The sequence below is a fragment of the Morone saxatilis genome, unplaced genomic scaffold (genome assembly GCF_004916995.1).
Source record: "Morone saxatilis isolate NCDOM2014 unplaced genomic scaffold, NCSU_SB_2.0 Contig24, whole genome shotgun sequence".
NCBI lineage: Eukaryota > Metazoa > Chordata > Actinopteri > Moronidae > Morone > Morone saxatilis.
Genome location: NW_023339807.1, coordinates 26,467,797 through 26,477,202, shown reverse-complemented (window position 1 = coordinate 26,477,202; position 9,406 = coordinate 26,467,797). Strand labels below are relative to the sequence as shown.

General features: G+C 41.7%; 2 protein-coding genes across 2 annotated transcripts in view; both read right to left on the bottom strand.

The window, feature by feature from the left end:
- The window catches only part of LOC118336472, a 744,338-nt gene that overhangs the window by 180,977 nt on the left and 553,955 nt on the right, over positions 1-9,406 (bottom strand). The gene's annotated exons all lie outside the window — the stretch shown is intronic.
- The window catches only part of plekhf2 (pleckstrin homology domain containing, family F (with FYVE domain) member 2), a 23,200-nt gene that overhangs the window by 6,897 nt on the left and 6,897 nt on the right, over positions 1-9,406 (bottom strand). The gene's annotated exons all lie outside the window — the stretch shown is intronic.

Below are 9,406 nucleotides of genomic sequence, written 5' to 3'. Positions count from 1 at the left end.
GGTAAAATGCCATGTCAAGCGAGCAGATCTAGAGATTCTACAAATTTCAGTGATCCTGGAAACAGTGTAGTTGATGTGCAGCACAGTTTGGAGCCGGCTGTGGCTCAGGAGGTAGAGAGGGTCGTCCACTATTCAGAAGGTTCGATCCCCGTGTCCTTGGACATGATAATCCCAAATTTGAGTGAATCTGTTTGTGATGCCAGCGCTGGGTGAATGTGGCACGTAGTGTAGAGCGCTTTGAAGACCAGAAAGGTGTTATACAAGTACAGTCCATCTACAAGTCTGAGAGCAAGGTGGGTAAAACGGGCTCACTTTTTAAACAGCATGTCAAGTTTCCAAAAACCGTCACTGGTGCCATTACAAGAGCCGACATGGTGCCTTTGTGTAGCAGCTCAGACGGTCTTTGCTGTTATTTAATCCAGTAATAGATTAGAGACATTTTCACTATTCTGCTTCCCCTCAACAGTGCTTTAAAGTTTTATAAGAGGGAGGATTAGTAGATAGCTACTATAAGCCTTAAATAAGAAAATATTTCTGCACTTAATGTATTTTATATGACAGCCATTAATAATGAATCAGGATACTGAAGAAAGCAGTCAGGAATAGGAAATTAATCCTTTTCAACAGTCCAAACACAAAGTTTCTATTTGTACGTTTACACCAAGAATGAATCACTTTCCTGTTGGCTGCTCGAAGCATTACGCAGTGCAAACACAGAATAAAATAAATGTTTGAACAATCCCTCCCACCCCGATGCTCCCGACCAATTACAGTCACATGTCTTTGTTACAACACTTTACCACCTCTTCCTACAACGTCTCGGTTACACAGTCTGTATTTGTTCCTCTGCTGAAATCACACACAAAGTCACTATTCCTCTTCATTTATTTCCTTGTTTGTGTCTCACTGTCCTCCATCTTGACGCTGCTCAGCCAAACCGCCAAAATTACCACAAACTTCTGAGGTTGATGCCGTTAAACGTTCAAAGATGTCGGCATGTTGGCGGTGAGCCACGTGATCTGATTCTACAGAACATATCTGTGTGGCTTTCATTAGAAATCTGCTGCTCGCACGGATCACAAAACCTCAGATCTTTGTCATATGTGTTTGACAAGCACGAAGATCAGTTTCTTTCTCATCATTTTTCAGTCCAACCGAGGATTATGTCAATATATGGATTCAATTCTGAGGATTAAATTGTGCACACTGTACGATTGGAGCCGCAGGACTCATTTTAGATTGTCTGCTTGGTCGGGCAGCGTACAGGGCGGAGCGAGGACCAATCAGCTGCTCCTGAACGGCTGTCGGATGTGAATGTGCCATGCTGCGCCATGTGGACAGAAAATATGAAGGCCGTATCATCTAACACTGTGGCATCATGATGTAAACCCTCAACAAGAAACGGGTCCTTTAAGAAATCAATTTCCAATTTTGTTCAGGTTTACGAAGGCAACCTGATATTGAGGATATTTGCTCATTTTAATTAATTTCCAGATATTTCCCCGACTGGAAAAACAGGTCTCTAAATATCCAGGTTTTCCAGATATTTTCCAGGATGTGTGGAAACCCTGCAGATTCTTGTGTGTGTGGTCTGCACATCTCTACACTAAATCCACAAAGCTTTTATATTTTTTTTGCAGTCTGAAAACACAACCTTGCCCTCAGTGTGTGTGCGTCACTTGTAAATAAAGGTTTCAGCTTGAAAGCCAGTTGTAGGGAGAATAGACGAGCAGGTTTCTCCTCTCTGCTGTGACCCTGATGACAGCAGAGCTGAGCTCATGTCCCCCTTCAGCTTTTCTTCCAGCACAACAGAGGAGGTCATAGGTCACCGATGATAGAGATGGAAGGGTGCTGCCACTCTACGGCGAGCCCCGAGGGTCGAGTGCGATAGCTGTGACCTCACAGAGCTGCTCACATGGAGGGCGATGTATACAGGGTAGTATAGAGCAAACGCACGCAACCCACCAGTGACGTTAATTCTTTCAGTCTTGTGTGCTGCCGTTCATTCACTATCTGCTATATCTATTTCTAACAATCATACGGACTTAATAGGCTTCTTTTTTTGACAAATTCAGTGTTTTCTGCAGCCAAAAGGAACATTTTCATCCTTCAGTTTATCACAAACATTCAAGTAAATCTACTTGTTCACAATGTGTCAAATCAAATCAACTTCCAATGGATTGAGGTACATTTTAATATGCTTTTATGCTTGCTTTGATATGAAGAACTAAGAACTACATAACAAGAGCTGCAGCTAGCAATTATTTTCATTTGTTCATCATTGATCAGTTGATCAGTGGATCTCCTGACTGTTCATCCAAACTTAAGACGAAATAAATTGTTCTTTAATATTTAGTTTTATCTCTACGTTTGATTGTTGACATTTCTATCTCTGAGTAGTTTAAGGCTTTATGCAATCTTTGCACATATTGTATTGTATTTTGTGAAGCTCTGGTTTTGAGAGGCGCTATAGAAATAAAGTTGATGATTATCTTAAACATCAGCGTGCAGGAATGCCGTAGCTGTACAGCCTCACAGTGTGTGTCTGTAGTCTTGTTTTTCATATAATCAATGAATCGTTTATTCCATAAAATGTCAGAAAATTGTCAAAAAACCCATTAAAATTCCCCAGAGAACAAAGTGATGTATTCAGATTGCTCTCAGATTGTTTCTTAAATGCCTTGTTTTGAAGTCAGAAGTCTGAAGATCGATAGAAAACTGAAATTCTGCATTTTTCCAGTGACAAACAAAAAACTTGTAACTCGTTTTCTTTGAAGCAGCTGTCAAACGTCGGTGAAGTTTCACACAGACTGGAATCAGATTTGCTCTTCCTTCTAAACTTTTGAACCTCTTGAGATGAATGCTAACAAAAATGTGTCTGATAAACAAACTACTGAGAGTCTGATGTGACTTGTGTTTACAGGAACTTGTTATAAGTGGGAGGACTGCACTCCAACAAACTCCCCAACTAAACTAACTATAACACAGAAAACAGTGTAGTGTAGGTGTGATTGCACTCTTGGTTTCTTGCCCTTTTCAAAAAAAAAACCCCACAGAGCCAGAAACGATGCTAATTAGCCAGCACAAGGCAGTGCAGCCTGGGCCGGGCTCCCCAGTGATCTGCACACTAATAACCCCGAGAGTGAGCTCGCCGCTGAAAGCCCTGGAGAGGACAGAGGGGCTGCTGACATGTCAGCGCTGTTAGAGAGGGCTCGCTGCCCACCGCTGAGCGAGCAGCCAAACAGCTCCCGTTGGCAGACCGATGAGGACACAAAGAGCAAAGGCTCTGGAGAGAGAGAACGGCATAAATATAGGCTGGAGGCTCCAAACCCAGTAATCAAAAGGAGAGAGTGGGATGAAACGGAGTGAAAATGCACAGAAAATATAACCGGAAACAGAATGAGCTCTCTCTGCTGAGACAAATGGTTCAGCAAAGACAGGAGGACGGACAGGAGGACGGACAGGAGGGACTCATAGGTTATGGGTTGGGCCAGCGCGTACATTTAGAATAAATAATATTTCATTAAAATTAGTCAGTCCAAAAACCAAAGATATTCCATTTAAAAATAATAGAAAACAGCTTGTAAAATGAAGCAATGGTCAGGCTAACTTATATCCAAACGGTGGGTTTACTCATTGATTAATCACTCAATCCTTTCAGCACTATATACAGAACACCACTGCCTTTATTTGTACTGTAACTCTCTGACGTGACAGCGGGGTGAATGAACATGGTGGTACACCTCAGACAGGTTTGTGGTCCTCTGGGCCATCACGTTACACATACAGCAACCGCTTTCTTTTGCTGCAGACCGTTACGCTTCACCGAAAAAAGGAATGGAGGAATTCCAGAGGGACGGAGATGGAAAGTCCGCTGACATGAGACCAATTACCCAGCGTCACTAACCCCATCAGCTGAGGTGAAATCAGGAGTGTACAGCAGTCACTGGATCACAGGCTGCTTCCAGCTCACTTGTTTTGTTTCCAACTGTTCACATTAACAATAAAGAATGAACAGCAGCAAAAACATGAATTACTCAGTTTACAGTTTCTGAAACAATAATTGCAACAGGATAAAAAAACCACTGGTCACGTCTGTGTCACTGAACTTTTTAGCATTTCAAAATAGCAATCGTTTTTAGCTTGTTGAAATCACATGTAACGTATTAGAGCTGCAGCTTCATATTTACAGACTGGTGTCATTCGTCTCATCTATCTCTCAGACTGTTTGGTATAATATTGGACTTGTTCTGATACCAGTATGTGAAATCCTCCTGATACTGTCTGAAATGTGGGATCGGGTATCGGCGAGTATTCATGTCTCTGCACTGATCCAATCCCACGTTATTTAACCCAAACTAGATAATAAAAAAATGTCTATGGCGTTCATCCTCTGTGAATTTGTTCATTTTTCACTTCAATTCGGTTTCAGGAAGTTTAGATCGTACTCAAGTTCAAGGTGCTTCTACCTATAGGTTTGTTTTCTGTCTCTCATTCTTTTCTTTTACTACTGTTTATGCTTTATGCTCTGTTGTGTGGATAGAGATTATTGTTTTGTTGTTTGCTTGTTTTGTTTGTATTGTTTTATTTCCTTAATTATGCAACTTTTTTACATTTTTATTTTGCTAAAACTCTGAATCCTTCCTCTCCTTCACAGTTATTTCTGTTTAATGTCTTCGAATGTCCTGTTTTTTCCGACCAAACCCAAAAAGAGATTCACTTTACCACCAAAAAGAAGTAAGAACCCTTTGAAGCTTTGTGAAGCTGGAAGCAGTGAATTTCTTCTGTAAATGATGAATAAATGATCAAAATTGTAGATGATTAACTTTCCGTTGAATGACTAAATGATGAATCGGCACAAATCCTGCTGCAGAGGCCTGTGTGGTTGGACTGCTGTTTAACGGGAGCAAAGTGGTTTAAATGCAAATGTCTGTTGGGTGCATTTTATTGTGGCGTGTTTGGCACAGTGTGCAGAGGAGCGGCTGCTTTCCTTTACAGTATCACTTCCCTTCAACAGCTTCTATGATAACTTGAACTTTCTCTAAAAAACTCCTGGTGAGTCAGCATAATACTGTATTCAAATAACAAGAGGGTCGGCTAACTTCCTGTCCTGTACCAGAGTGTTGGAGCTCCATAATCCCTGTTTATCAGGATAAAAGAAAGGATACCAACTAACAATGTTAACACACACAATCCCAATAAGTAACTGTTAACATCTGTACAGCTTCCAGTGTATCTTTCATTCTCTTTCATTGTCAACTCATAGATAAATGATGGCATATAAATATAGTGTTATAATCCCTGAGTCATGCCCTGATTTCTACACCACTTGTACACTAACTGCTTCCAGAAATGAAGCAGTTATCTCAATGAAAGTGACTGAGTGCGGTGTGAATGAACCAGAACAGTTCAGTTGTGGCCGGCCAGCTAAACCATCTTCTGAAAGTCACCATGAATCTCCGAGGGGAACCGCAGAGTCCGCTGATAATCATCTGTAGCATCATCACTACGAGCGGCCGCTCTGTCATTTAATACACTACACGTAGCAGGGTTTCCACTCTTTTTAAGAAATCGTTTTCCAGGACCTTTCCAGGACCTTTTCCAGGAGTTTTTATTAACAATACAGGACAGCACTTGCTCACAAACAGTGTTCATCGATTTGAAGCACACTCTGCATTAGCCAGCTCTCGTGGGATGCCTTTACTACAGGTCATTAGGTAGGTTTGTCCCAGAATATTTGGCCAGTTTCATCCATTTCCAGGTACAGCCTGTTTAGATTATAGCCACTTTAAAGAAGCTGAAAGAAAGCTGGCCTGAGTTGTTTACACTGTACATTCAAAGATTTGTCCACCTTCAGCTGGGTAGACTGCATTGACTGCTTACAGTGAACGAAGCAATCGGGTAATATTTGTGGTGAAAACCTAAAAACTCGGTCACATAATGAGAAGTGTTCCCAGGTATGCCAGAGTGTGGCGTATAAGTGTAAGCACACAGAGAAATGTCCTCATTGAGTTGTTACCTGTCGAAGTGGCTGTTGGTGGAGACGAACCTTACAGCCAGAAGAAAGTATTTATTAGTATTAGGTTGGCAGTTGGTGTCAGTTGGTGTCAGTTGCCGTCCTCGGGGACCGGTCGGGTTTGTCTACCAGCTGGAGAGTGACGGACGGGACTCCTCATGCCAGCCTCACCCTCTGTGGGGCTAACCTCTACCAGCTGCTGTGTCATCTGAGAAACAAACACATCAATCAGCCAGCTGTGGACAGACAGATGTAGCCGAAACTGAGCCAGGTCGGGGCAAAATGCTTCACGCGTCACCCGACAAATTAGTTTTGGGCGAGTTGCAAACGCTGCCAGGGTTAGGGGTTTGAATCCCTCTAGGGTGGCACTGCAACCAAACAGAGAGCTGATTTTACAGGTCTGTTTATGGAAGGTTTTCTGGACAGAACTACGCAGTTTAGTACCAATTATAGAGAAAATAAAGAGACGTTCTCAGGCTATAATTTCAGTTTAGTTAGCTGTGTTGAGTTTGTCTAAAACACTTTGGAGGTTACGGTTTTATTTTGTCATTTTATTTGACCATGAAGTCAGGAAGATGATAAAATGCCAGCATAGAGTAGTGTTGTTACAATGGCAACGGTTTGATTCGACACCTATACTAGAAGTTTAGTATGACGAGTATTTAGTATTCTGCCAGACACCAGAACGAATGAAACTAAAAGGATATTGATACCCAAGGGTATACAGTATAATACAGTATGCTGTTGCAAACCATGTGACCAACAGAGGATATAAAATAAATCAGAAGTATTTCATTTTCATGTCTGACACATATCAGGACAAACTGCTAATCTATGGCTATATTCACTCATCAAATGTTAATATATTACGTACTAAACTCTTCAGGGGATCCCCACTGACTACATTAGTCCAACTGAAGTAGAATTTATTTTATTTGACAGGAAATGTATCTTCCACAAAGTTAAAGAGTTTGTTACAGGTACAATCAACCTCACTGTGCATGTATTTATCCACCACAGCAACAACAAATGTGCTCATTAATCGACAGTATGCGTGGAGATATGAAAACTCACAGCGCTGGAAAAAACAGACGCGATGACTAAACGATCGTTCCACGTGAACCCGCTTTAAAAGTGTCCTACAGTTTATCGTTTCCCTGACAGTCGAGTTTCTCAGCTTTACATGGGCAATCTGAGCGAGGGGCTCAAATACAAACAGATTATGCAGACGGAGGAAAACTACTCTCTACACTTCCAGCTTTTCCAGGATGTGTGGGAACCATGAACAAGGTCCAACTTACACAACCACGTGAGGTGAAAATACATCATTACATCATTAATACACCACTCATCTACAGCAAGTACAGAAAGTTGGGAAATACTATTACCAAACTGTTTTTAATAAAAAAAAAGTGTTAAAAAGTACCTACACTTTCTTTTTATACATTCTGTCAGTTATCTTTGAGATTAATTTAGTATTTGTTCAGTCAATAGTTTAAGGTGACATTTTGTTGTGCACTGACCGACAATACAAAACCTAAAGATATTACATTTACAATGAATTGGAACAACAATCCCGTTGAAGAAGCTGGAATCGAGGAATGTTTGGCGATTCATTTTGTGTCAAATTAAACGACTCATCATAGAAACGGAAGCATGTGTTGTTGACTGAAATGATTTCGTCGGGCTTTGGCTGAACTTTGTGTCTGGGAGCTGCTGATTTGAACCAACACAACCCCAGTATATCACAGATTAGCATATTGAAACTTATCCAGCCACTTTAATCCCACAACAAGTGCCACAAAATGCTCCTGACTGCACTGAAATCAGAGAGAAAGGCAGACTAGGGAAGGCTATTTCTGTACATGTAGTTTTGGTAATGCTCAGCTGGAGGTTGCTGTATTGAATGCCAGTGCAGTCCATGCAACCGGCTGTGTTACCTTGGGTTACAGGAACAGTGGCTTTAGGTAAGTCCAATGATTCATTCATTAGTAGTGCTGTCCTCTCTCTCTCAGCTTACAACGTCCGGTCATTAGCTGCTGGGATTAAACTCTCTTCAGAAAACAAGAACAAACAGAGCGATACGGCACTGTGTCTCCATCTCTAACAGGTGGAACAAAGACTAGGCCGCTGTCTGTCAGAGGAAGGGAGACACGTAACTTTCTGACTCTGTTCTGTAAAGTTTGTGAAATTAACTAAAAGAAGAAGGAAGTCTCAGCCCGAAGATGACGAATTAATTTAGTGTTTGAATTCATGTGAGAACCGTAATCCATTATTTATATCTTTAATTAGCACAGCAAATACATTTGGGCTCTTCATTGGATCCATTTAATCCAGAGACAACCATCTCAAGATAATTCCAAGAGATTTAGCCAATCAGGATGGGCTGTGGGTTTATGGAAAAGAAGCCCGACAGATGTGCGAACGGAGACCTGTGAACAAAAAGGAGGACTCTTGGACATGACCTGCACTTAAACCTCGGGCAGTACCACTCCGGAGGGAAGGGAAGCGATGAGTCAGACGCTAAAAAGGGAGAGAGTGACGATGACAAAGACGGGGAGTGAAGAAAGAAAGACGGTTTCTGTGGGCTGTAAACAGCAGCCGCAAAAAACAAGGACACCCATTTACAGTGGGAATGTGAGGGCAGTCGCTGGATGAGGCAGCGTCATTGTCTCGCCTTTTCTGCTGGTACGGGTCGCGTCTACGCTGCTGCTCTTCTGTTCAACGGTGAAAAGTAACATCACATAGAAAGCAGGCTGCAGAGCTCATGTAAATGTAGTTTGCATCAGGAAACTTCAATATTCAAGTTGCTCTGAGACTTGACACGTTCAAACTGTTGCACTGATACAACCCTTAAGGCCCCGTGAAAACCTCCTGCACCAATAATAAAACCTGCTGTGGCCAACTGGGTGACAGACTGAAGATTTAAATGATCTGTGAAAAGAAGATAAACGGACGAAGGAAACAGTAACTGTAGAAAAAACAACAAACAAGTAGCGCTGCACCAAAATGCTAATCATGATTATTTTGAATCTTGAGATCACGATTATGAAGAGCAGCGACACTGATGCCTGGTTAACACTACAGGTCCCAGAATACTGGAAGCAACAAAACAAACTACAGTGGTTGAAATAAAGTAGTCAGGAAATAATTCTGTGAGCAACAGAGATCTGATTTCATGCTTCACACGGCCTGAGAGTTTGGAAAAGTGATTTGATATGCAGCAGAGTTTTCTGAGCCGAGCACAAATTCAACATCGTAGACGGTTATGTTCATTTATTTGTGGGAAGCAGTTAATATTTGATTAATTGTGCAGCCCCGGTCGTAAGCAGAGCAGGTTCAGACAGACCAGGTTCAGAGACAGACCAGGTTCAGAGACAGACCAGGTTC